The sequence below is a fragment of the Rousettus aegyptiacus genome, unplaced genomic scaffold (assembly GCF_014176215.1).
Source record: "Rousettus aegyptiacus isolate mRouAeg1 unplaced genomic scaffold, mRouAeg1.p scaffold_m13_p_2, whole genome shotgun sequence".
Taxonomy (NCBI): Eukaryota; Metazoa; Chordata; class Mammalia; order Chiroptera; family Pteropodidae; genus Rousettus; species Rousettus aegyptiacus.
In genome coordinates this window covers 40807933-40834392 of record NW_023416295.1, presented here as the reverse complement: position 1 = coordinate 40834392, position 26460 = coordinate 40807933, and the positions used below count along the sequence as shown (strand labels likewise).

The 26460-nt window shown below is 33.7% G+C and overlaps 1 protein-coding gene and 1 pseudogene across 6 annotated transcripts in view; one reads left to right on the top strand and one right to left on the bottom strand.

Moving 5' to 3' along the window:
* The window catches only part of UBE2E3 (ubiquitin conjugating enzyme E2 E3), a 75855-nt gene that overhangs the window by 26817 nt on the left and 22578 nt on the right, over window positions 1–26460 (top strand). The gene's annotated exons all lie outside the window — the stretch shown is intronic.
* Window positions 20549–20667, bottom strand: LOC118614677 (annotated as a pseudogene).

Below are 26460 nucleotides of genomic sequence, written 5' to 3'. Positions count from 1 at the left end.
CAGAATGGGAGGCAGGAGAGGCAGGCATACTTCATGTACCTTTACAGAAATACACCATCATTTCTGTCTGAACTTTTTGCTTTTTCACTTCTCTAAAAATGTTTCTGTACTGTGCAAATCCTGCTTCCACCATTTGCTTTAGTTGCAGTGCCTGTATCATAGAAACGTCCATGTCGTAAAAGAAGTCAAAGCAATCTTGAATCATCAGAACTTTTCTGCCAGATTATCTAATGTCAATTTGTTTTCTGGCACTGCTTCTTCTGTGTCTTCATCCTCATCATCTGGCATTGGTTCGGAAACACTCATTCCCATCGAGCTATCGTCTTTTATTATCTGATGTGATGTTTATTACCTCATGAATTTTTGAAACCCTTCATCCCCCCACTTTTTTTTTTTTTTTTTGATGATATCCACAATCTCTTTCATGATTTCCTTGATTGATTCTGTCATAAGTCCTGTGAAGCCATTCACAACTCTGGACATAGTTTTCTCTAGCAGGAATTTATTGTTTTGGGCTCAGTAGTTTTCACAGCTTTTCTGTAACAACGATGGCATCTTTAGTGTTGAAATCCTTCCAGATTTTCATGATGCTCTCTCAGTTGGAGTTCTTTTCCATAGTGTTGACAGTTCTTTCCATAGAATACCGAATGTAATGAGTTTCAAAGGTCCTTTGACTCCCTGGTCTAGAAGCTGAATTAGAGATGTTGTGTTTGGGGGCAAGTAGACCCACTTTGACACCTTCAGTGTTGAACTTATAGAGTTCTTGGAAGCTGAGGGCATTGTCCAATATCAAAAGAAATTTAAAAGACAGTCCCGATTATTGTCAAGGTGCTTCCTGACTTCAGGGACAAAGCATGAATGGAACCAATTCATAAAAAGGGTTCTTGCTATTCAGACCTTTTTTGTACAGCCAGAAGACTGGTGCTTTGTATTTAACTTTTCCCTTCAAGGCTCCAGATTTAGCAACTTTATAGATAAGGGCAGTCTTGATCATAAACCGGCCTGCAATTGCACAAAACAGAGTTAGCCTATTCCTTCCTGCCTTAAATCCTGATGCTCGCTTCTTTCCCTTGCTAATAAATGTCCTTTTGTGACAATTTTTCCCAGAATAAGTCACTTTAGTTTGTATTAAAAACCTGTTCAGGCAGATATCTTTTCTCTTTAATGATTTTCTTAATGACGTCTGAGGACTCATCTGCTCCCTCTTGGTCGGCAGAAGCTGCCTCTCCTGTTTCTTGACATTTTTTAAGCCAGACCTCTTTCCGAAATTATCGAACCATCATTGGCATTGAATTCTCCAGCTTTAGCTCCTTCACCTTCCTCTGGCTTTAACTTGTAATAAATGATTTTGCTTTTTCTCAAATCATATTAGAGTCTGTAGGTATGCCTATCTTGTAACAATCCTGCACCCACACTAAAGTGCATTTCAGTATAAGATAAAAAGATAGTTCGTAAAAAGTACACAATTTTTATGTCTGCTGGTGTAGTTACAGTGAAGGCCTAACAAATTTTCTTTGTTCGCAATGGTCCTTAATGCTAGATTCATTATCTTGAAATGGTGGGCAACCACAGCTGCAGACCTTAATCTATGGTACATATCAAGCAATTCAGCATTTTGTGGTAATGTCATGATTTTCCCCTGCTTCTTGGGAGTACTTCTAGCATCTCTAGTGGCATTTTGCATGGGTCCCATGATGTTATTCCAGGTATACAGTATTGCACTAAACATGATGAAAAATATGTGAAAACCCCAAGAGATCACTTTTTACTGAGATATGCAATTTACTGGAGAGACGAACTGTTCATTCAGAGATAGTGTAACACAGCTTTTTAAGCAGATACTTGTAACACTTGAGATCACTGCAATAGCAACAAGAGGTGGCTGTGAAATTATTACAGTAGTACAGTATGTAATATAGTGATTTTTATGCCGTTATGATTTAATACTGCATCTTTGTTTACATTTCTCTTGACTTCGAGTGGTGCCACATGCAGTCAGTAAGTGTTGTATGTGTAATTTTTGATAAATTTTAGCCTTTTATAATAATTTATATATTTTTATGGTGGTAAATGATAAAATAGACTAGTAAATAGATATATTTTATGCATTCATGACATACCTAATGTTTTCTTTATATATAGATACATATATTTCTAGGCTATGCAGTTCCCGTGTGAGATTTTTCACATCGTTGCAAATTTCCAAAAATTTTTCCAATATATTTATTGAAAAATATCCTCCTGTAAGTGGACCCATGTAATTCAAACCTTTTTCAAGGGTCAACTGTGGTCTTTCTTCATCACATTAAGGCTGTAATTTATTTTCCAATGGGAAGGTACAATTAGTTGAATGGAATAACATGCATGAAATTCTACAGCAGTGCCAAAGATGATTATTCTCAAACAGCATCTTTTATACTATTTGTATAAAGTAGTTAAAAGGTAAGGGAAATCGTTTTTTTCTTTTGGCCATCTTTGACATTCTGTTATCTGTCAGCTCCTTTTGAAAGAATGTCCTATCTAATCCCTGACTGATTTTCTCAGTAATTGTTATTTTAATGCTAGAGTGTTGTTTATGCTAGGCACATAATATTTTTTTTTTATTTTGAGAAATTAGGCATATATGAAACAACTGAACAATAAATGATCTTTTTCACTATCTGTAAAGCCTTCTATGAATTATTAAGTTGTCATATTGCTATTGTGTACTGTAATGTGTACACTTGGTTGAATCTGAACAATCATACTTTTCAGTATTTTTTCTTTTTACTAGAGTGTTGTAAAACTTTCTTATGACTCCTTACTCTAATATACATGCTAACATTAAATTCTCTAGGAAATGTAAGCAACATTGTTTTAAGGATTTGTTGTTGTCTAGAATTGCAAAGTGGTATTAATAAAGCATATTGGTACTTAGCTACTTTATAAATACTTTTTAATTATAAAAGTACAGTCTTTTATTTTTCCCGATAAACTGTATGCAGTCTTTTTAAATATGTTTTTTACTCTTTATTGTCTTCTAATGTATTTGTATCTTGATACTGTAAATACCATTTCTATTTTCTGTTCTAGTCTAGCTAAATATGTGGTTGTAATTAAGATTCTAGTCACATCTTTTTTTGTTTGTTTTTTAAACCCTTTCTAGATCATGGTAATGTTTTACCAACTAGAAACAGTAAGGCGAAAGTCTATAAAAGTATTACTTCTTGTATAGTACTGGTATAATAATTAGAAAATATATATTTGTGGTAGGGTGTATTCTTTTATATTTTAATTGTGCTTCTCTATATAGATCTCGTTTTCATTCAAAGAAATCAGTAGAAGGCTCAATTTCAGATGAGTTTGATAGAACTGGTTACTAACATGTTATTGTACTACTGTTTCTTGTTTGTCCTGTCCTTCATAACACTGAAGAGTTATTTTTTTGAGGTGATTGTTTTTAGTTGATTTCTTTTTAAAGTAAGACTAGTGGTTGATATTTTAGCTATAGAAGTCAAAAGGATATTCATGTATTTCTAGGTTTGCCTGTTTGCCGTAATCTTTTTGTGTGCTGTCCCCTAACAGTAAGGGAGATTATCTGCAGAAACTGCAGGTTTTTAATACTTCTGTCTGATTGAAATTTCTCCTTGCTATAGTGTAAAAATTCTCTTAGGATTGGCACTGTTTTAGTTAGCGTTTGGTAATTGTTTTATGGCTGCCAAAAATGAATTGAGTAGTTACATGTGAACTTCATTTCACAGTTAGATATAAAAGGAAAATAGTAGCTAGTAGAATTATTCTCAGTGTCAGTGTAATATATTTTCCTTTTTCTATGTTTAGAATAAACAGTGCTTTCTAGTGGGACTTTATAGTCACTAAAACGGCCCTTGACTGATAAAACTAATTTAGGGGAAAATATTTTTTTTTTATAAAAAGAAGTATGACATTCCATAATACTGAATATATAGCCTTCTTGCTGCTAGTTTTTGTTATAGCCTTTTTTTGTGTGTGTGCGTTTTACTCTTTCTTGGATGTGCTTATTGGCAATATTCATATTTGTCTCAAACTTTTACACGTGCTTTGAGTACCTCTGCAAAAATGACCCTGCTGATTTTTTCTTAGTGAGTGCCCAAAGTTAAAACTTCCTACTGAACAGTTATCAGCTTCAACCGCACATCATACAACAGGTAGGTCCTTTGTAGATTTATCTGTTATAAGCACCACACTTTGTTAGTAAAATCAAGGAGCAATTAAGTGACTTGGCTACAAGGTCTTGATTCATGTTTGATCACAGCTGAAACAAAAGTTCATATCTCTAGTCTCCAGTCTAGGGATCTTTTTAGTGTTCCTCAGACAAAATTTTCTTTTAGAAAGATAACTCCTTGTATGGCTGCAAAGGAACCATGATATAGAAGCATCATTTCTAACTATATTAGTTGCTACGTAATGTTCCTCCATTCTTCAGCCTTTATCTTACTGCCAGTTTTATGTGACCTATAACAGTTTAATCACTGAGATCTTGTGGCAGATAGTGTTATAATAATTGGATCATAGCATTATTGTTTTTATTTTAGCTTTTGAAATTAATGAACCATATGTCCTCCTTTTAACTGCTTTTAGGAAGAACAAAAGAAAGATTGACTGTAATTTTTTTTCAACTGTTTAATTGTACATTATGGACAGTGATTTTATTTATTTGCTCTTAAATTCCCTGAGTGAGCTTTATTAGGCAAAGTGGACTCCATAGAATACATCATGTTTTCCTGTCACTTTAGTGTTTTCCAAATTAAACTATTATTTTGTATGGTAGGGTAGCACTATTTTATCCACTGCAAGGTAGAGGACAAAGTCACTAAATAGGAAGGGGAAAAACTAATCATTATCTTCTTTTGAGAGAAAGCAATGTGATTGGTCACAAGCTACAGGTTTGTTTTTCCCCTTGCCAAGAATGACATTTTGTTTTTCATTAGTTTCAGGTATACAGTACATTATTTAGACATTTATATAGTTTATGAAATGATCCCCATGATTACTCTTATCTTACCTCTGCTCCTACACACAGCCATTATCTTACTGCTGTCTACATTCCCTATGCCGTGCTCCCCATTGCTGTGACCCTCTGTCAACTACTAATTTATACTTTAAACCCTCACTGCTTTCTCTCACCTCCCTCCCTTCTGGTCATCACCTGATTGTCCTCTATATTTGTGGGTCTGTTTTTGATTCATTTGTTCTTTTTTTGCGTATCAGTGAAAGCCTATGGCATTTATCTTTATCTTTCTGACTTCTCTCAGCATAATCACCTCTAGGTCCTTCGATGTTGTTGCAAATGATAGGATTTCATTATTTTTATGGTTGAGTAACATTCTGTTTTTTGTATGAACCATAACTTCTTTATCCAGTCATCTGTTAATGGGCATTTACTTGCTTCCGTATCTTGGCTATTGTAAATAGTGCTGCCCTGAACATAAGGATGCATAGATCTTGATGAATTATTGTTTCGGCTTTCTTTAGATAAATACCCAGAAGTAGAATCCCTGAGTCAAAAGGTATATCCTTTTTTGATTTTTTGAGGAACCTCCAGGCTGTTTTCCATAGTGGCTGTACCAGTTTACAATTCCACCAAGAATGTATGAGGGTTCTCTTTTCTTCACATCCTTGCCAACACTTGTTCTTTGGATGGTAGCCATTCTGACAATGAAATGATATCTCATTGTGGTTTTAATTTGCATTTCTCTGATGATTAGTGACCTTGAGCATCTTTTCATATGTCTATTGGCCATGTATATTTCCTCTAAGGAGAAATCTCTATTCAGGTCTTCTGCCCATTACTTAATTGGATTGTTTTTTGTTGTTGCTGTTGCTGAGTTGTATGAGTTCTTTATGTTCTTTGGATATTAACCCATTATCCAGTGTATCATAAGGGAATATCTTCTCCTGTTCAATTGGTTGTCTTTTCCTTTTGTTGATGGTTTCTTTTGCTGTGCAAAAACTTATTAGTTTCATTTGTTTATTTTTCCTTTTGTTTCTCTTGCCTGAGGAGATATCCAAAAAGAAATTACTAGTGGCACTATCGGAGAGATTACTGCCTGTTTTCTTCTAAAACTTTTACTGTTTCGGATCTCACAATCCATTTTGAGTCTCTTGTATATGGTGTAAGAAGGTGGTCCAGTTTCAATTTTTTTGCGTATATTTGTCCGATTTTCCCAACACTATTTATTAAAAGGATTGTCTTTACCCCATTGTATATTCTTGTCTCCTTTGCCATAGATTAAATGAGCATATAGACATAGATTTATTCTGAGCTCTCTAATTCTGTTCCACTGATCAGCGTATCTGTTTTTATGCCACTACCATGCTGTTTCGATTATTATAGCCTTGTAGTGTAGTTTAATATCAGATAGCGTGATACCTCCAATTTTGTTCTTTCTCAAGATTGTGGTGGCTATTCGAGATCCTTTATGGTTCCATGTAAATTTCAGGAGTATTCGTTCTAGTCTTTGAAAAAAGCAGTTGGTATTTCGATAGGGATTGTATCAAATCTATAGATTGCTTTGGGTAGTATGGCCATTTTTGAGAACAGGTTTTATACCTCCTTTGTTAATTTGATTCCTAGGTGTTTTATTGTTTTTGATGCAATTGCAAATAGGATTGTTTTCTTAGTTTCTCTTTCTGAAAGTTCATCATTGATGTATAAAAATGTCACTGACTTCTGAATATTAATTTTGTATCTTGCTACTTTACTGAATTCATTGATCAGTTCTAACAGTTTTAGTGGAATCTTTAGGGTTCTCTCTATATAATATCATGTCATCTGCAAATACTGAGAGTTTTACTTCTTCCTTTCCAATTTAGATACATTTTATTTTTCTTTTTTGTCTGATTGCTGTGGCTAGGACTTCTAATAGGATGTTGAACAGAAATGGTGAAAGTGAGTGTCCTTGTCTTGTTCTTGATCTCGAGGAAAATGCTTTTAGCCTTTCCCCATTGAGTAAGATGTTAACTGTAGGTTTGTTATTTGACTTTTATTATGTTGCGGCATGTTCCTTCTCTTCCCACTTTGCAGAGAGTTTTTATCATAAGTGGATGCTAGATTTTGTTGAATGCTTTTTCTGCATCTATTGATATTATCATATGATTTTTATCTTTCAGTTTCATAACATAATGTACCACATTAATTGATTTGCAAATATTGTACCAACAGTGCATCCCAGGAATAAATCCAGCTTGATCATGATATATGATATTTTTAACATATTGCTGAATTCGTTTTGCTAATCCTTTGTTGAGGATTTTCGAATCAGTGTTCATAAGAGATATTGACCTATTGTTTTCTCTTTTTGTAAAGTATTTGTCTGGTGTTGGAATCAAGGTAGTGGTGGCCTCATCAAAGGAGTTAGAGAGCCTTCCCTCTTGTTGAAAGTTTTGGAATAATTTGAGAAGCATAGGTGTTAATTCTTCTTCGAATGTAAAACATTGAAAACCAACTGGTCCAGGACTCTTATTTTTGGGGATTTTTTTGATTATTAATGCAGTTTTAGTGGTGGTAATCAGTTGGTTCAGATTTTCTGTTTCTTCTTGACTCAGTCTTGGGAAATTGTATGTTTCCACAAATATATCCATTTCTTCCAGATTGTCCAATTTGTTGGCAAATAATTGCTCATAGTATTTTCTTATGACCCTTTGTATTGCTATGGGATCTGTAGTTTTTTCTCCTCTTTCATTTCTGATTTTATATGAGTCCTCTCTTTTTTCCATGATGGTTCTGGTTAAGGGTTTATCAGTTTTGTTTATCCTTTCAAAGAACCAGCTCTTGGTTTCATTAAACTTTTGTATTGTTATTTAGACTCTATTTTGTTTATTTCTGCTCTGATTTTTATTATTTCTTCTCACATTGGGCTTTGCTGTTCTTTTTCTAGTTCTTTTAATTTTAAAGTTAGACTATTTATATGAGCTTTTTCTCGTTTCTTGAGGTAAGCCTGTATTGCCATGAATTTTCATTTTAGGACTGCTTTTGTCATGTCCCATAGATTTTGAGTCATTGTGTTTTCATTTTCATTTGTCTCTAAGTATCTTTTGATTTCTTGATCTCATTGTTAATCCACTCATGTAGTAGCATGTTCTTTAGCTACATTGTGTTTGTTTTCCAGTTTTTTTCTTGTAGTTGTATTCTAGTTTCATACCATTGTGATAAGATAGTTGGCAAGATTTCAGTCTTCTTAAATTTATTCATATTTGCTTTGTGGCCTAACATATGGTCTGTCCTGGAAAATGATCCATGGCACTGAGAAGAATGTGTATTTTTGCTGCTTGGTGGTGAAATGCTCTGAAAATATCTATTAAAACCATCAAGAATGACTTTTTTGAAGATCATGCATATTCCTTTTCAGTGCAGTAATGCTGATTAGATTAGCATCACCAATTAGAGTAGTCTTAACAGATCTATTATATATATTAATGTATACTGTAAATTATCTAATATAATTCAGGCAAATATTTTGTCTTACCACTTGCTAGTCAAGATGTTTGTGAGTTGCAATTGTTATTTGAATCAGTTTTGTCTTATGATTTACATTGTTTCCTAGGTAATTTGCTGTGTATTTTAGATACTATACTAACTCTTAAAAAACACTAGAAAACACATGGTCAAGGAGCGTGCTTGTGCATACACATACATGCGCTTACCTGTGTCTACACACCACATGTATATGTATATGTGCTGTCATGGATTCATGTTTGTGTGTGTATAATTGATTTTGAGTCATTTATCTGACAATCACATGTTGTCAGATAAGCACACAGAGGTTTAACATTTAATGGCCCAACGTAATTTCTTTGTTATACCTAAAGCTAGTTTATAGGATCCGAATAGTAAAAGAGGGGTATATTTTTTGTATGCTAATAGCTTGATACACAGACAGTTATATTCCTTTATTTGTCATTTTATATGAATATGTATGTATTTGTAGCAACATCTGCTTTTCGAATTAAGACATTAAGCCATTAGGTGACATCATGCATTAAAGTTTTACTGTTGTGTAATACATGTTTCGTCATGAATTTAGAGATATTGATGGATATTGGCATTTTTCATATTGAAAATTTCTGGAGTTGCTACCATGTGTTAGACATTACTTGGTATCAGTAATGTAACATTGAATAGGTCAGGTTTTCTCTCTGTCCATATACTCCTTCCTTTTTAATGAGGAAAGCGTATACAGTAATTTTTAAAAATACAGATAAATGTAAAAAAGGAAAGATACTAAGTGTTATGATAGTATACCATGAGGGCTGTGTTAATTATCTGTTGCTATTTAATAAACTACCACACAAGTTAGTAGCTAAAAGCAAACATTATTATCTCATGCTTTATATGATTCAAGAATTTGGGAGAGCTTTAGCTGAGTGTTTTTGGTTCAAGATCTTCCATGAAATTGGCAGTCAAGGTGTCAGCAGGCTGTAGTTATCTGCAGACTTGATTAGATTAGAGGTTTCATTTCAAGATAGCTCACTCGCATAGCTGTTGGCAGGAGCTAGGTCTTAGTTCTTCACCGTATAGGCCTCTCAATAGGCTGCTTAAATGTCCTCATAACATGGCAGCTGTCCCCAGAATAAGCAAAGAGAAAAGAGGAGGGGAAGCATGGTTTCTTCATGTGTTCTGGGCTCCCTTAAAACATGATTGCTAGGTTTCTAGGGCAAACATTCTGAGATCGAGAGAGAGAGAGAGAGAGAGCTAGTGCAAGCTGCATTGCGTTTTCCGACCTAGCCTTAGAAGCCACACAAAATCAGTTCTGCTGCATTCTGTTCATCAAAATAGTCCCAAAGTCCCACCTAAATTCAAGAGAGGAGAAAGAGACCATGTCTCTTACTGGGGAATGACAAGATTCTGGGAAAGCAGTTGGACCACAGTATTAATGTGGTAATTTTTGGAAAGTATAATCTGCTGCAGAAGGGAGAGAACAAGAGAGGATGCTGGCAGATTAGTTAGCATGCTTCTTTTTAGTCCAGTGAGAAAATGATGGTGGTGGCAACAGGGATGGAAAGAAGTAGACACATGTAAGAGATATGCTAGACAATGGACAGAATCTAGTGACTAAAAAGACGTGGATGGTGAAGGAGATGGGACGTTAAGGATGACTTCCATATTTATGACATGAACAATCAAATGAATATGGTGCCATAGTTTGGATAAAGACCAAAGTGGGAGTTAAGTTTTGTTTTCAGTGTTTGTGGTTGTGATGAAGATTCTAACTTCATTTCTCAATGAATTGAGTTTGAGTTACATGAGGGACATTCAGTATAAACAGAATGTTGCTAGTCCAGCTCAGAGAAGCAGTCTGGGCCAGAAATATTTGAGAATTTAGTTGAATAGATGGCAGTAGGTATGGTTAAAGTTCCTGTAGGCAAATGTAGACTGAGAAGATAAAAAGAAGGAAAAAAGCTCTGAGGAACTTATCTTTTAGTGCTTTAGAGGAGGCTACGTCAGCAGATAAGACTGATAAGGACTGTCCTGGGAGATAGGAGGAAAACAAGATGGCTATATTTCAAGGAAACCTAAGGAAGATAGTGTTCCATAGGGGTATCAAAGACAAGCAGGTTGAGGACTGAATGTTTAGTGGATTTGGCCTCTGGGAGGTGACTTTAGCAAAATTGCTTTTGAAGAGGAGTGGGGGTAAAAATAAGTTGGTGTGTAAAGTGAGTGGGAAGGGAAGGGGGTGGGGTACCTGGTGAAGCAACTCTTCTAAGAATTTCGATCAGGTTGGGGAGTAGAAGGACTAAGGCCTATAGCTGCAGAGAAAAATGAAGTTTTTGTATGTTTGTTTGTTTTTAAATTAAAAAGTTTTCCCCCTGTCTAAAATGGAAGAGGCTTGACACCTCTAAATGTTTATTTAAGGATCAAGAAAGCAGAAATAAGGGCAGAACTCTAGATATGTTGTTAATTTAGTGTAAAAGTTAAGGCATGCAAAAGGATATTTAAAATTGAGATAAGGCATTTATGGCCCAATGTCTTAAGCCACTTTTGCATGTAGTCACATTAGACCATTGTAAAAATGTAGATTTTTACTTAGCTTTACTTTTTTGTGTAGCTTATATGTATTTTTTCCTAACTAAATTGGTCACTTGGTTTTTTTGGTTTTCATAAATTTGGAACATTTGTAAATAACTGGAGTATTTATTGAGCCAAAGCAAGGATAGTACTCAATAGATTTTTTACAATAAAAGGGGAAAAAAAGTAAAGGATTTAACTTACAAAAAAAAAAAAAAACACAAGTGGTGAAATAAGTAATAAGGTATAATCTTAAGGAAACAAACTAATGGCAGTGTTAAAACACAATATCAACATTCTTGGGAAAATGAACAGTTTCCATTAAATGATAAAGGCAAGACTACTTTTTACTTTGAATTTATCATTTCAACGGATAAGGATAGGTTAAAAGCAAACTAATTGGCTTAGGAAGTCACCCCAAAATAATAGACATTTAAAAATAGGTGCTACAAATTCTGTCAAAACTGAATGGTAACAAAAATTGGAATGTACTTAAAAGACACAAAGAAGTCCGAAATAAATGTAATCACTAAAGGAGTGCTTGGTCTTTGTCCCATTTACTGGAGATAAGACTCAGAAAACTAGTTATTAGCTTAGTAGTTCACAGCTAACTATACTGGAAATGCCTAAAGTAGAAATTGGGTCCTCTTCTCACCCTGTTAAAAATGTACGGTGGAGCATGTTAGAGCTATGAGAATGAGACTGAGGTAATTACCAGTGAAGATTAAAAAAAATAATAAAAAAAGTTTGAATAGATAGTAATGAACAATATAATGAGTTTGGTGTTAGAGCAACGGAGTTTTAATCCTAAATGTCACCAGTTTAGCTGCACAAACTTGGAAAAAACATAAAACTTTGACTTTTATACCTTTCTGTCTTTATCGGTAGGTGGAGTTGGAGTCAGAGCTTTGAAAAAACTCAGATTTATTGAGCACCAATTATGTGAGAGGGATAGTGTCATTTTCTTGTTTAATTCTTAGAACACCTTTTGAGGCTGCCCATCTTAGCCCCATTTTATAGATAAGGCTAGGTAACTTGACAAGATGACCTGGCTAGTAGGTGATGAAGGTAGGAGTCCAGCTCAAGTCTGTTGACTCCAAAATTGATGCTTTTTATACAGTATCAATACATTCCATATTTCATTCATTTTTGTACCATTTTAACAACTGTTGCCCTATTGTGTCACTATAACTGATTTACTTGATATTTTTCTATAAATGTATATTCACATGTTTTACTTGAACTTATTTCAGAAGGAAGCTGCTTGATGAATAAAAACAAAAATGAACTATTACCAAAGACTGAAAAGACAAGAAACTCTCCCTTCCAAACCAAAAACAAGAAAAAGAAAGAAGATATGTGAAAGATAGGAAGGAACCAAGGCCCCAGAGAGAGAGAGACATCTTTTGGGTTAGAGGCTAAAGTCTGGGAATGCTGGAACAGTTCAGAGAAGTGGATTTGGAACTGGGAATTTGGATCCCAAATGAGAACTGTGTCACAGACAAGAAAATGGGAAATAGAATGAGGAGTTCCTGGATCTGATTTAAAAGAAAGAGGTAGGGGTGGGATAGAGAGCTGGGCCAGGCGGAGAACCTGGATTATAGGAGGGACCGGAAATAAGGATGGAACTCTCCCTCAGAGCGGGTAGGAGGGTAGAGCCTATAAGACTGGCATAGGGATCAGGAAATCTGGACGATCAGGACTCTCCAGAGATTGAATGAATATGTAGGTGGAGGCTGAGGCCCTAGAAGGACCATTGGCAGGGATAGTGAGCAGAAATGAAACTCTAGAGGATGGGTACATCAGACATTGGGACTCTGGAGGTTTGGTTGACAGCATAGTAGAGGGAACCAGGTACGATTCTTTCTTGTATTAAGGCAACAGTTTTTGTCCTAAGACTGGACCATGAGTGCAACAGTTCTGGGCAGTTTTCTCTAAGGGAAGACATTTTTTTTTTTTGGTATACAATCTAACATCGTCTCTTGTACATACAGTAGTATGCACACGACACTTAAACAGTAAATATGGCTGCTTCTAGATTTGATTCATTAGTCCCTTCTAGCTCTGGGTTCTCTCTTGTTCTAGTTTGTGTAGAAATATTTGCCCACTTGCGTCACGTGTTGCTTATTTAAAAAGTCAAATAAAAGACTTATTTTTTTATTTTAAATAATACTTAGAACTTTTAGTTTGCCTTGTCTTTCAGTTACCAACTAAAAAGAAAGCTTTGATAACTACAGTAGAGGGGATTTAGGCTTCCTTTTTAAAGAGAACGATTGACCTGAGAGATTGAGTCCATTATTAGAAAAGGTTGTATTGGTACTTAATGCCAGTAAAATCTAAAGAACACTATATTTAAAGATTCTGCTCCTCTTGAAGGAATGTAATTCTGGTGATGTCATACATATGTAAATACATGCACACCTATAAGCACCTGTGTTTACACATGTGTTTAGTATTTTCATCTATACACATATACTTTTTTAGGAGAATGTAGTGCGTGTACTGTATATCTATAAGGGTGTTGTGTATGTATTTAATATACATAATCACATATTTCAGTATAGATGATCCATTTATTATTAGCTTTTGTGCCAAAGGACCCAGGGGAGTGTAGGTAGTAAAAATTGTGTGCCTTTTTTATCTGCTGACACCTCTCCACTTTGTTTGTTTCTAATGTTTGTTCTTTTCCTAGCTCTTTTAATGAGCAGGTTCTGAAGAGCTTGAAGAAAGAAGTCATTTTATTTGCAGGAGTTAGGGTTTTTCGTTCTGCCAGAATTATTCATCTTTGATTTGGTATCACAGTGATAATATCTCAATAAATGGCCATAGTGTAATAATACAACACATATAATTGTTCCCCACCCCGCCCCACCCCAAGTATCTGAATGATCTAGAAAAGTTCCATACCTTTTCTGTAGGGGAGAATTATTTTCCTGATAAACAATTATCCGGGCTAGGAGCAGGGGACCCCTAGATTCCCTGGTCTTAGATTTTTCATTATAAATTGAGGCAGTTGGAGAGAGACTAAACTCAGAAGTTCTCTTGCAGCTCTAAAATTTATGAGAGTGTGGGTCTGTGAAACTCTTAAGTGGACAGGTGTTAAATCGTGGAACACATTCAGCCAGTGCTCAGAATTTGCTGCCCACAAAAGTTACTCAGAACCATATTAACTTTGCATTAATCTCCCTTTTGCCACAAAAATATAGTTTCAAAACACAGGTGCAGTGGTATTTTTAATTTGTTTCATGTTATTTTGGAAAGCGTAGCATGGATTTTATTTTCATTTTGAAGGAACAATAGCAACTACAGAACTCTCAGGAGTTGGGGAAGCTTCATTTGTAGTTAAATTAAAATTTATTTTCATTGGAGAGCATGATGTACCAGTTATTTTTAAGTTTATGTACTGTGCGTGCGTGTGTGTGTGTGTGTGTGTGTGTATCTTTTGTAAAGTTGATGCATTAGTTTCTTTGGGCTGCTGTAACAAAGTACTACAAATGGTGTGGCTTTAAATATACATTTATTGTCTTACAGTGCTGAAGGCTGGATGTTCTTGAAAGCAAGATGTGGGCAGGGCCATTGAAGCCTGTAGGGGAGAATTTTTCCTTGCCTCTTCCAGCCTCTGATGTTAGTTAGCAGGCAGTCCTTGATTTTCCTTTGTAGGTAGATGCATCATTCGAGTCTCCGCCCTTATTATCATGTGACTGCCCACTTTACTCCAGTATGACTCATTTTTAATTACTTATGCAGTTACTCTGTTTCCAAATATGGTCACATTTTAAGGTATTGTAGGTTAAGGGATCAATGCATCTTTTGGGGTGGGACACAGTTCAACCCATAACAGTTAATAAGAAGTTTTTATTATAAATAATAATGTACTGAAACCAGATTATTGTCCTCTTTATTTTATAATTCTTTCAACATGCCACTACCACATTTCCATGTGCTGAGCAAATGTTACTAAATTCTCCTTCGTTTCTGGTATTTAAGATCAAATAAAAGCCTTAGTATAAATTTAGAGGAAATGTTCAAACTAGTTTTTGTATAAAGCTAAGAGAAAGAAGGTGAACAATTATAAAAGTTTCATATGTAATACATAAGAAAAAAATATTAGCTATCATAGGAATTAGAAAACTTTAAATTAATCTTAACATATCCAGGAATTCCTTGATGTGAATGTAAAATCTAGTGATATGGTTGTAGCTCACTGGGTAGATTAAAGTTTTTATTTAATTTTCAGATTTGGAGAATAAGCATGAAATAAATGTCACATGCTTTCTTCTAACAGTGACGACACTTTCAAAGACACTGAATTAGTGAATATAGAAGCATTGTTCCTAAGGAAGATACAGGGCTAGGTTCCTGTGAGCGTATATTTTGGTCAACAGATAAGTATATAACCTCGTTTGTTTCTGTTTAAGGACACCTTTAACATACATTGTTAATTCATTAACATTGAACCCATTACCAGCGCATTATAAATCATCCTTCAAGGAAGCTTATTCAACACACTTTCTCATAAGGGACATTGAAGTCTTCATGTACTTAGGGACACTAGACAGCACTTCAGCACTATATCTGGGGGCCATTTCAAACAGTAAATCATCAACAAAACACAAAAATGCAAAAATCTATGGTACTAACTAGACCTTAAGAAGAGCACTTGTTTACAGTAAGAGAGCTGAACAGGAAGGCAAAGTGTTTTCCTGTTCAACCTCAACTGAGACTCCTTTATCCATGATATTTGTAATCAGCAATTTAAATTAATTTAATGCCTCATTTGGTGGTGATAAGGAATCTGCTACTTTAAGGAATCATGAATTGTGTGGCATCAGAAAGAAGATGAAGGACTTTAGCCAGTGTGACAATGTGCAGCATCTCTCACACTACCTGACTCAGCAATAGTTATCCTCTTTAAGTAACTCCATTCTGACAACCTCTGGATATTTCTGGGCATAAAAATATGGATATCCAGTATAGCAAAGGGGTTAAGAGCATGGGCTGTCTCTTGGAATCACATGCTACATATGTGACTTTAGGTCTATTAAGTTCTTTGTACCTCAGTTTTTTTTCTACAGTGAGGATAGTAATAGTATCTTACCTCGTAATATGTGAGAATAAATGAACTGATACATAGAACTTCCTTTAAACAATGCCTACCACTTAAGTTAATGCTCAGTAAATGTTATAGTATTACTTTTGTTATTATCATCCTTAATTTAAGTAGACCCTTTTATTGCTCCCTGTCTCCTACTGTCATGGTGATAGAGCAATTGAAAAACGTATGTTTTATGATACTTCTCCAAATTGTAACCTCTCCCAGTATGCATGTTTATTATAGATCTGATTAGTCATTCCCTGCAGCCCCTCTTACAAACATTATAAGAGATCGTGAAGGGGAGGAGATAGATATATATGTTCAGTCCTCCATTGTGAGCCAAAGGTTGATATGGGGACTTTAGCAGTAATCACTAGGACTGTTTTTAAAAATATTTATTAATATCTTCATCTGTCTTTTTCTCACATTAGTTTTTTGACTGATTTGTTCTCAGAAAATGTTTGATAGAGTATATAAAATTGACTCTTAAAGTGAATTGTGGGTTATGTTAAGACTGGATTAGGAAAAAGCAAGACTCCATCCTTCCATCCTACCATCATGTCATTCATTCACTTTGTATGAAAAATAATTCAGAAAAATTTTCAAAAAGAAAGGAACATTTAATAAAGTATTTTGGAAACTGAGTTTCAAACATTATGGAATGAATGATCAATAACCAAATTAAGTAAAGTTCTGATAAAACAATTGTATACTTGGAATTTTTTCTTAATTTATTTTCAACCTTACATTTTACATATGATATTATGAAAATGTAATTGTAATGTGCTGCTGTGTAGATATGAGTCAGTGTTATAGTAATCTGTTTTTCTTTTAACATGAAAATGTTTAAACATACAGCAAAGTTAAAAATTTTATAGTGACTCCCTTTATGCCTACCACATAGATTTTATCACTGAGTAATTTAGTTTTAAAGAGGCAGTTTGATATGACAGTTTTAAAAATGAAAAACTGGTACTCTCTAAAAAAGCAAATATGTGATTTCCAGAGTCTTTAATAGAAATGAAATAAGGATGTCTATTTTTTTTAAACTTAGATAATTTTCTTAAATTGTAATAATGAAATTTCAAAAGTAAGTTTTTCTGATGTATGTTATATTGTTTAATCTTCATTAATAACAATAAAATAATAAAATCTCATGATCCCATTGACAGGACAACCAAGTTTTAAAAATTGTTAAAAGATTTTTAGAATGAAGCATAACCAATTCATGTAGCTTTAATCAGTCACATATTGGTGGGCTCTGAGACTAAAGTTGAAAATATTCTCAGTTAAAAATACCAAATAATTTTTAGGGATAACAGTGTTTTGACATACAGTTTAGGATTTAGGGTGGATCTGGGCTTTTGTCCAGAAACCAGACCACTTTGTTCAACGTTTGAATTCCTAAACATATTCACTAGCCTAGACACTTTCTTAAATGGACCAGAAACCCTGCTATTAATAAAATATAGGACAAGGAAAGGAATTTGGTTTTGGAAAATGTTTTTATTACCAGCATTTTAATTATAAATATAATTTTCAGTCTTATAATTTTAATTTTATCATTGAAGATGCTACCTATTTTTTTCTCTGGTGGTTGATGTTAGAATGTGTTTAGTCATGTTAGGCAAGATATAACTTTGACATTTTCTTTAAGCATTTATTATGAAAACAGGTGTAATTGCCTGGAATGTGCATTTTAGAACAGTTATTTGAGGTACCTTTAATCATAGTTGTTAAACACCATGTTATTCCCCCACCCCTGCTGCCCAGATTTAAACAGCTACAATGCTGTGTTATTGAACTTGTCTCAGAAATGATGGAAATACAGGTCATAGTAATTCTGGATTTGAATCATACTATTGCCTGTTAATAATCTTCCACAGTCACATCTACATATATTAGCAGGAAAGAATCATTTTAGTGACAGTCTATTATTTAATAAGAGAAAACTTTGAATTCACACCTTGCCTTCTGTAAGAACAAGTGTAATGTCAATGTGTAGTCCTTTTTTGCTTTTAAAACTAAAATATTTCAACTTTATATGGGAACATTTTCAAAAGATCAGGAAATGGATTCATGGAAATTTGCACATAAATTTGTACTCATTTTACCTAAAATGTGTAAAAATTATTTTTAATGTTCAAAAATGTTAAAATTTGAATATTACCAAGAAGCAATTTTATTTCTTTTAGAATCAACAGAGTAGTTAATAAAATGACTATGAAACTGAAGAGACTCTTGCTATAGGATCAAGTGTGTTGGAATATAATGAATACTTTTAATTAAAACAGTGGGAAAAACTGAAAAATTTATACCCTTTGGAAGATTTAGTCAAAAATTTTGAGAATAATAATTTGAAGCTAATACTTTAGACGTTTTCATAGAAACAGAAAAATGGGTTTTTAGGTATAGCAGATGTGGATGACATGATTTTATAGATTGTTTGGCGTTTTCTTGTAATCTGAAATTTACAAGTAGAACTGTTTGACCCATTAAATGAAAAGATTTTAATAGGAATTCCTAGAAGGAAAGCCATTTTATTTTGAGCTTTAACTTAAAAAAATATTAAGAATTCATTTATGGGTAAACATTTATAAAATGTTTTGTTTTCAGGCCTTATGGATGCTAGAATTTTTTTTTTTAATGTTTGAAAAAATATGTAAGTATGAGAAGCAAGAATACTGGAGCATATTTTATCTTTTAAAGGTCTTTTAAGGTGACCAAAAAACCCCACATTCTCTCCTAGTAATTTTTTTCATATAAATAGTATTGAAGTTGAATATAGTTCAACTAGATTTTATTTGCCATCTCCTTTTCAACATTGCTATAACTCTACTTTCTTAGTCATTTGATTCAACAGAAAAAGTATATTATTTCATTTGTAAATGTACTCATTAAGTCTGCACACACCACATAATGCACAGAAAAAAATAGGTGTAACATGCGATGAAGCACAATAATAAAACACAATGACCTCTTGCCTACCTTAAGAACTAGAATATATCATTTACTGTATCTATATTGTCTTTATCTAATCCTCTACTACTTCTCTCCCACCTAGATGAGAATTTTAAAAATTATCCCCCCCCCCAAAAAATTTATTTCTCTACTGCTTTAAAAATGTAGGTTCTGTGTTTAGTCATAAACAGTATATTTTTTGCTTATTTTTGAGCACTATATATGTCATATCAATGTAATTGGACTTTTACAACCTTTTTCTTTTTTTTTTTTTAAGATGTAATTGATATTTAACATTACATTAGTTTCAGGTGTATAAGAATGATTTCATGTATCTGTGTATTAAGAAGTAACCACCACAATAAGTCTAGTTAATATCCATAACCAAATGTACTTAAAATTTTTTTTCCGATGTGAACTTTTAAGATTTATTCTCCTAGCAACTTTTAAATATAAAATACAGTATTTGACTCATTTCTCTTAGCATGTTATTACCAAGATCATGTTGTCGCAAATGGCAAAGTCAAGAACCATATGAATTCACTCATATGGGATATAAAACTGAAAGCAACAAATGAACAAACAAAACAAACAAAAACTCATAGACACAGATAACAAGTATGGTGATTACCAGAGGGAAAAGGAGGATGGAATAGGGTAGATATATGATGATGGAAGGACACTTGACTTTGGTGAACACACAATGCAATGTGTATTATATGATTGATGTATTATATGATGTATTATATAATTGTATACTTTAAACCTATATTATTTTGTCAACCAATGTCACCTCAGTAAATTTAATAAAAATTAAAAAAATACAATATTGTTAACTATTGTCACCATGCTGTGCATTACATTCCCAGGACTTATTTTATATCTGGAAGGAAGTCTGTACTATCTTAATCCATTTAGCTTAGTCCATTGGCAACTTCCGATCTGGATCTGTTCTCTTTATCAGTGAGTTTGTTTTAAGATTGCACTTAAAAGTGAGATTATGTGGTATCGCTTTTCTGTGTCTGACTGAACTTCACTTAGCATAATGCCCTCAAGATTCATCCATGTCATCGGAAATAGAAAGATTTCCTTCTTTTTTATGGCTTTTTTTTGTGTGTACCACATTTTCTTCAGTCATTCATCTATCAATGGACACTTAGTTTGTTTCTATGTTGTAGCTATTATAAATGCTGGCGCAGTGAACATAGGAGTGTGTATATCTTTCTGAGTTAGTGTTTTTGTTTCTTTAGATCAATACCCAGGAGTATAACTTCTGGATCCATATGGTAATTCTATTTTTAATTTTTCCGGGTTTTTTTCCATGGTGACTGCACCAGTTTACATTCTTACCAATGGCAAGTTTTCTCTCCTCACATCCTTGCTAGCACTTCTTATATTTTATTTTATTTTATTTTATTTTATTTTATTTTATTTTATTTTTTATTTTATTTTATTTATTTTTTTAATGCCTACAGCATCTGGTATTCCTGAGTGGTCTCCCATCCAAGTACTAACCAGGTCCAACCCAGCTTAGCTTCCGAGATCAGTTGAGATCGGGCATGTTCAGGGTGGCATAGCCTTAGACAACGTTTGATATGTTTTTATTCCAGTACCATACTATTTTGATTATTATAACTTTGTAAAAAGGTTTGAAATCAGGGTATAATACTTCTATCTGGTTTTGTCGTTATTTCTCAGGATTCTATTGTGCTTCCATACCACTTTTAGGATTGTTTATTCTTTTTCTGCAAAACATGCCATTTGAATTTTGATAGGAATTGCATTGAATCTGTAGATGGCTATGGGTAGTCCTGAACATTTAACAATTTTAATTCTACCAATCCATGTACACATAATATCTTTCCATTTATTTGTTTTCATTTTCTTTCATCAGGGTCTTAGAATTTTCAGTGTACAGATCTTTCGTCTCTTTAGGTAAATTTATTTGTAAGGAATTTTGATGCAGTGGTAAATAGAATTATTTTTTGAATTTTTTTCCTGTAGTTCATTATAGAAATTCAACTAATTTTCATATATTCATTTTGTATGCTGAAACTGAATTTGTTTATCAGTTGTTTTTATAGTTTTTTTGGTGGAGTATTGACAATTGTCTCTAATATCATATCTTTTATGATATGGATGCCTTTAATTTCTTTATCTTGCCTAATTGCTTTTCCTAGGACTTTCAATACTATTATTGAATAAGAATGGCAAGAAAGAGTGTGCATCTTGTTCTTGATGTTAGAGGAATGGTTTTCAGCTTTTGTCTCTTGAATATGATGTTAACTCTGGGCTTGTCTTATACACTAGTTCTATTTTCTTATGTTTCACTTGACATTTTACCATACCTAGTAAAAGAAATCCTAACTTAATATCTTAACCCTCTCCTGTAACACAAGGACTTTAGAACAGTTTAACATCAACAGCTCCTTTCCTGATTTAAATGGTTCCAGACTAAAGACTTTTTAATTACCATTGTTTTCATCTAACTCGTTTTCCAGGCTCACAAATGCCACTGTTGAAATACCATGTCACTAACCCATTCTTATCATCCAAGAATTATTTTGTGCAGTAAGAAACCTCCATCAGGGAGGCATTCCATCAGCAAGACCTAGAAACCAGAAATTGCTAAAAATCACTCTTTTGAGGTTTTTATTTTCTGAAGAAGTGCTGCTTTGAACAGATTCCGTGCCCAGCTTTTCTTGGGAGTTATCTCTGATAAAATGAACTTTTATGTTGGAGAAATACCTTATGAAAGCTTAAAGTAAACATCATTATTTCAAAGGAAAAGTAGAACATGGCCTTATTGGTCTGGTAGAAATTGTATGAAATAACACATATTCAACATTTATTTTTAATTGTCTCTAGTAAAAATGTATATTATTATTCATGTATAGAGACTGCAGAAGAATCATTTGGCCAGCTTATTCACATGGCTCTGATCAGCAGGAGCTTCCAAAGTGTAGCTAGTGTAGATAAGATACTGAAGTTTCAAAAAATATTAGAGTGAATATTCAGTGTTTTTGAATATATTCTTTGTATATTGGCACTGTCTCATTTGTATGCATTTCTTTATTGTTAATACACTAAATCTTTTGACCTGGTATTTTTTCCTTTATAAATAAGAAAAATTTAGGCTCTGAAAAAATAAAAGTAAATTTTAAGTGTATCGCCGTCATTTGAACATGTAAAGAAACAAGATAAAAAAAAATATCATTTTTAAATGTACTTCCTTATTTCCGACTATGAATCAGAACTACTGAAATTTATGGGCAAGTGTTTGATGTAATTTCAGGATTATCAAACACTATCTGAAATTTCCTGGATTTAGCGTGTCACAGTATTGTTATGCCCTACTCAAATTTCGGTATACATTGAATTATATTTCATTTCTATTTATATCGAAGTCTCTAAAGAGGTATTGAGAAGGGCAAAGTGTGACTTTCAACAGGTGAAGAGGATTGAGTAATAGAAAAAAATCACTTTGAATTTAAACACAACTTTGTTGTGGAAATTTTTCTAAAGTTAAAGGATCTATTAATAACATCATCAAGAAAGAATTGGTTTGAGACTTGTAATTCATGAAAGGCAGAGGAGAAGAGAAAAGGTAAGATCCTAGTATTTAGATAATTCCAGGTAGAGAAATTCTATTTAGATAAATAGCAAAATGCTCTTTGGAAAAGCTACATAATAATAAATAATATGCACATCATTCATAAACTATTCAAATCACTTAAGTATTTTAGTATTAGTATTTATAATTTTTAATTTGTTTCTATTATAGCATAAGAACTATTTTGTTTTGGTGTTTGTATTCACTCTTTAATGGAGAACACCACTTTCAATAGTGAAAAGTGAAACCTACAAGTAAATTTCTTAAGTACCTTTTGTGATTTATATGATGCAGGGAAATATATATCTCTATAATGGAGATACAGATTATATAGAGAATATATAAGGATGGACATATGATAACATCCCTTTTCCTGAGGTGTAGTCTCTTGGTCCTTGCAATAGTTTTTTACACCTACTAATTTTTCTTTTTCGCATGCAAGCATTATCACTATTTTATTGATTAAAAAATATGTTTCTAAGGAGTTAATTTTTAAATAAGTATCATTGCTAATACAAGTCTTTCTCTGTGTGTCCTCAGGGTACTTGCAGTGGGGCATGGAGGCAGGAGAAGGGTCACATAATAGGCAATAAAATTTATAATGAATTCTTTTAATACTTTAGTTGTCAGCTGCTTTAGGGTTCAGTATTTTATGTTATACTGAATTCTAGGTATATATTAAAGTAAGCCTCCAATGTAGTGGGTGATATCAATACAGTACTTTCCTTTACAAAGACAGAATCCTCAATTTTCTTGAGTGATATCTTTGAAATATCAAATTGTTCTTTAAAATCGACAGGATGGAGGGATTGAATCATAGCTGGCACCATTTTGGACATTCTAGTTTTTTACAATGAAGAACAAAGTTGGCAGATTTGCACTACCTAATTTCAAGATGTACTGTATAATGCTACAGTAATCATGATAGTGTAGTATTGGCATAATGATAGACATATAGATCAGTGCAACAGAATAGAGAGCTGAAAGATAGATGGTTACATAAATGGTCAATTGATTTTTGGCAAATGTGCTAAGGTAATTCAGTAGGGAAATGATTTCAACAGATGGTGCTACAGTAATTGAATATACATATGCAAAATAATGAGCCTCAACCTTTACCTCACATCATATATAAAAATTGACTCAAAATGGGTTTTAGAAATAAAGTGAAGTTAAAGCAATAAAACTCTAAGAATAAAACATGAGGTTTTCATGACTTTGGATTAAGCACATTTTTTAAAAACGTGAAATTAAAAAAAAATAGATGAATTGGACTTCTCAAAATAAATCTTGAGAAAATGAAAAGTCAAGCCACAAACAGAAAATATTTGCAAAATCTTTATCTAATAGAAGACTTCTTATCCGGAACATATGAAGAACTCTTATATCTTAATTGCAAAAACTAAAAATAAAACAAAGCAAAACAGCTCAAAATAGGCAAAAAATTTAATAGACATGCCACCTATGAGGCTATAAAAATTCTAATGATACTTAATGTATTTAATTATGAAGGAAATGCAAAGTGAGATTCAACTATACTAGAATGGTTAAAATGAAAACAACAACAACAACAACAAAAAACATCATACCAACTGCTTGGGAGGATGTGGATTAGTTGGAGGTGTCAGACATTGAGAAGCAAAATGGTAAAGCCACTTTAGTAGTTTGGCAATTTGTTATACGCATACATATATTTACCATATTAACTACTGTTATGGGTTGAATCATGTCCCCCAAAAAGGTATGTTTAAGTCCTAACCTTCAGTACCTTGGAATGTGGCGTTTTATGGAAATAAGGTCATTGTAGCTTAAGATAAGGTCATACTAGAGTAGAGAGTTATTAATCTAATATGACTTCTGTTCCTACAAGAAAAGGAGAGTGACACAGATAAGAGATGGCCATATGGGATAGAAACATAAGAGGAGAATACTTAACACTGTGTGACAATGGAAGGAGAGACTTGAGTTTTACAGCCGTAAACAAAGGATTGCCAAGAATTCCTGACAATACCAGAAGCTAAGAAACACTCTTTCCTAGAGGCTTTAAGAGAGCATGGTTCTGACAATTCCTTGATTTCACACATCCAGCCTAGAGAACTATAAGAAAATAAGTTTCTGTTATTTTACGCCACCCAGTTTATGATATGTTGTTACAGCAACCTTAGGAAACTAATACACCCAGCAATTCAATGTGCAGGCATTTGCTTAAGAGAAAGGAAAGCATAGTTTCACAGAGGTGTACTTACATATTTGTAGCAGGTGTAGTCCTAATAGCCAGAAGCCGAAAAGCAGTGTCTACCAACTGCATGAGTAAATAAACAAATTGTGGTATATCTACATAAAGGAATGAGTCTGAAGAGATTATGTGAAATTAACAAACTCAGTCACAAAACGCTATGTGCTGTATGTTTCTACTGATACAATGTGCTAGAAAAGACAAAATAATAGTGACAGCCGTAGTTCTCATGGAAAGGGTGGGGAGAGGAGATTAACTGCAGGGAACAGGAAGGAACCCTTTTGGGATAGTGGAATGTTCTAAATCGTGATTGTAGTGACGTTACAGGACTACACGTTTGTCAAAACTTATCAAATTGTTCACTTCGAAATGGTGATTTTTATTATAAATTCTACCTCAACAAAGCTGATTAAAACATTTACAAAAGAATATAATAAATGGGTACATTGAACATATAACGAATATATTTTAAGATTGAATAAAAAAAATTTGTCTTAAGATTGTACAAATGTTACTTTAGGCTATGATAAAATTTCTGGTAACTGTCAGTTGCAGAATCAAAAAGTGCTACATCTCAGTACCAGAAGTGATGGTAATGTACTCTAGAAAAGGATTCTAGTGATAAAGACTGATGTCAAGGAGTTGAATAAAATTTTAATGAAACCTGAGAGTGAAGAAAAGCATTATTTGCAAGACTAGTAAATATTTTAAGTGGCCATTTGACTGTTTTCCTTATGTACGTTTTGTGTGCTATTGCGTCAACTCTGACTACTGGTGACCCTATGAATGAGTTATGTCCACAATGTCCTGTCCTTCATAACCCTATTCAATTCCTATAGTTTAGTGGACTCTGACCTTTTTGGCACCAGGGACTGGTGCTCTGATGAGAATCTAATGCCTGATGATCTGAGGTGGAGCTGAGGCAGTGATGCTAGTGTTATAAATACAGATGATGCTTTGCTCACTCCCCACTGCTCACCTCCTGCTGTGTGGCCGGGTTTCAGGGGCTGGGAACCCCTGCTGTGCATTCATGCCTATGCTGCTTTTATGGAGTCAGTCCATCACATGTTTGGTCTTTCTCTTCTCTTGCTGCCTTATATCTTTTCCAGCATTATTGTCTTTTCCAAAGAACTGTGCATTCTCATGATGTACCTAAAATAGGACAGCCTCAGTTTTGTTATTTTAGCTTCCAGTGATGCTTCGGGCTTAATTTGCTCTATGTTCATCTTTCTGGTGGCCTAGGGTATCTGTAGAGCTCTTATCGAGTATTATATTTCATAGTAACCAATTTCTTTCTTACCATCCTTCTTTGCTCTCCAACTTTCACATCCATACATAGTAATTGGGAATGTGAAGGTGTGTATAACCTTAGTGTTGGTCTCTAATGACACATCTTTGCTCTTCTTGATGATCTTAATTCCTTCATTGCTTCACTTCCAAGTCTCAGCCCTCTCGTGTTTCTTGACTGAAGCCTCCATTTGAATTGATGACTGAACCAAGGTAAGCAGAATCTTTAACAGTTTCTCTGT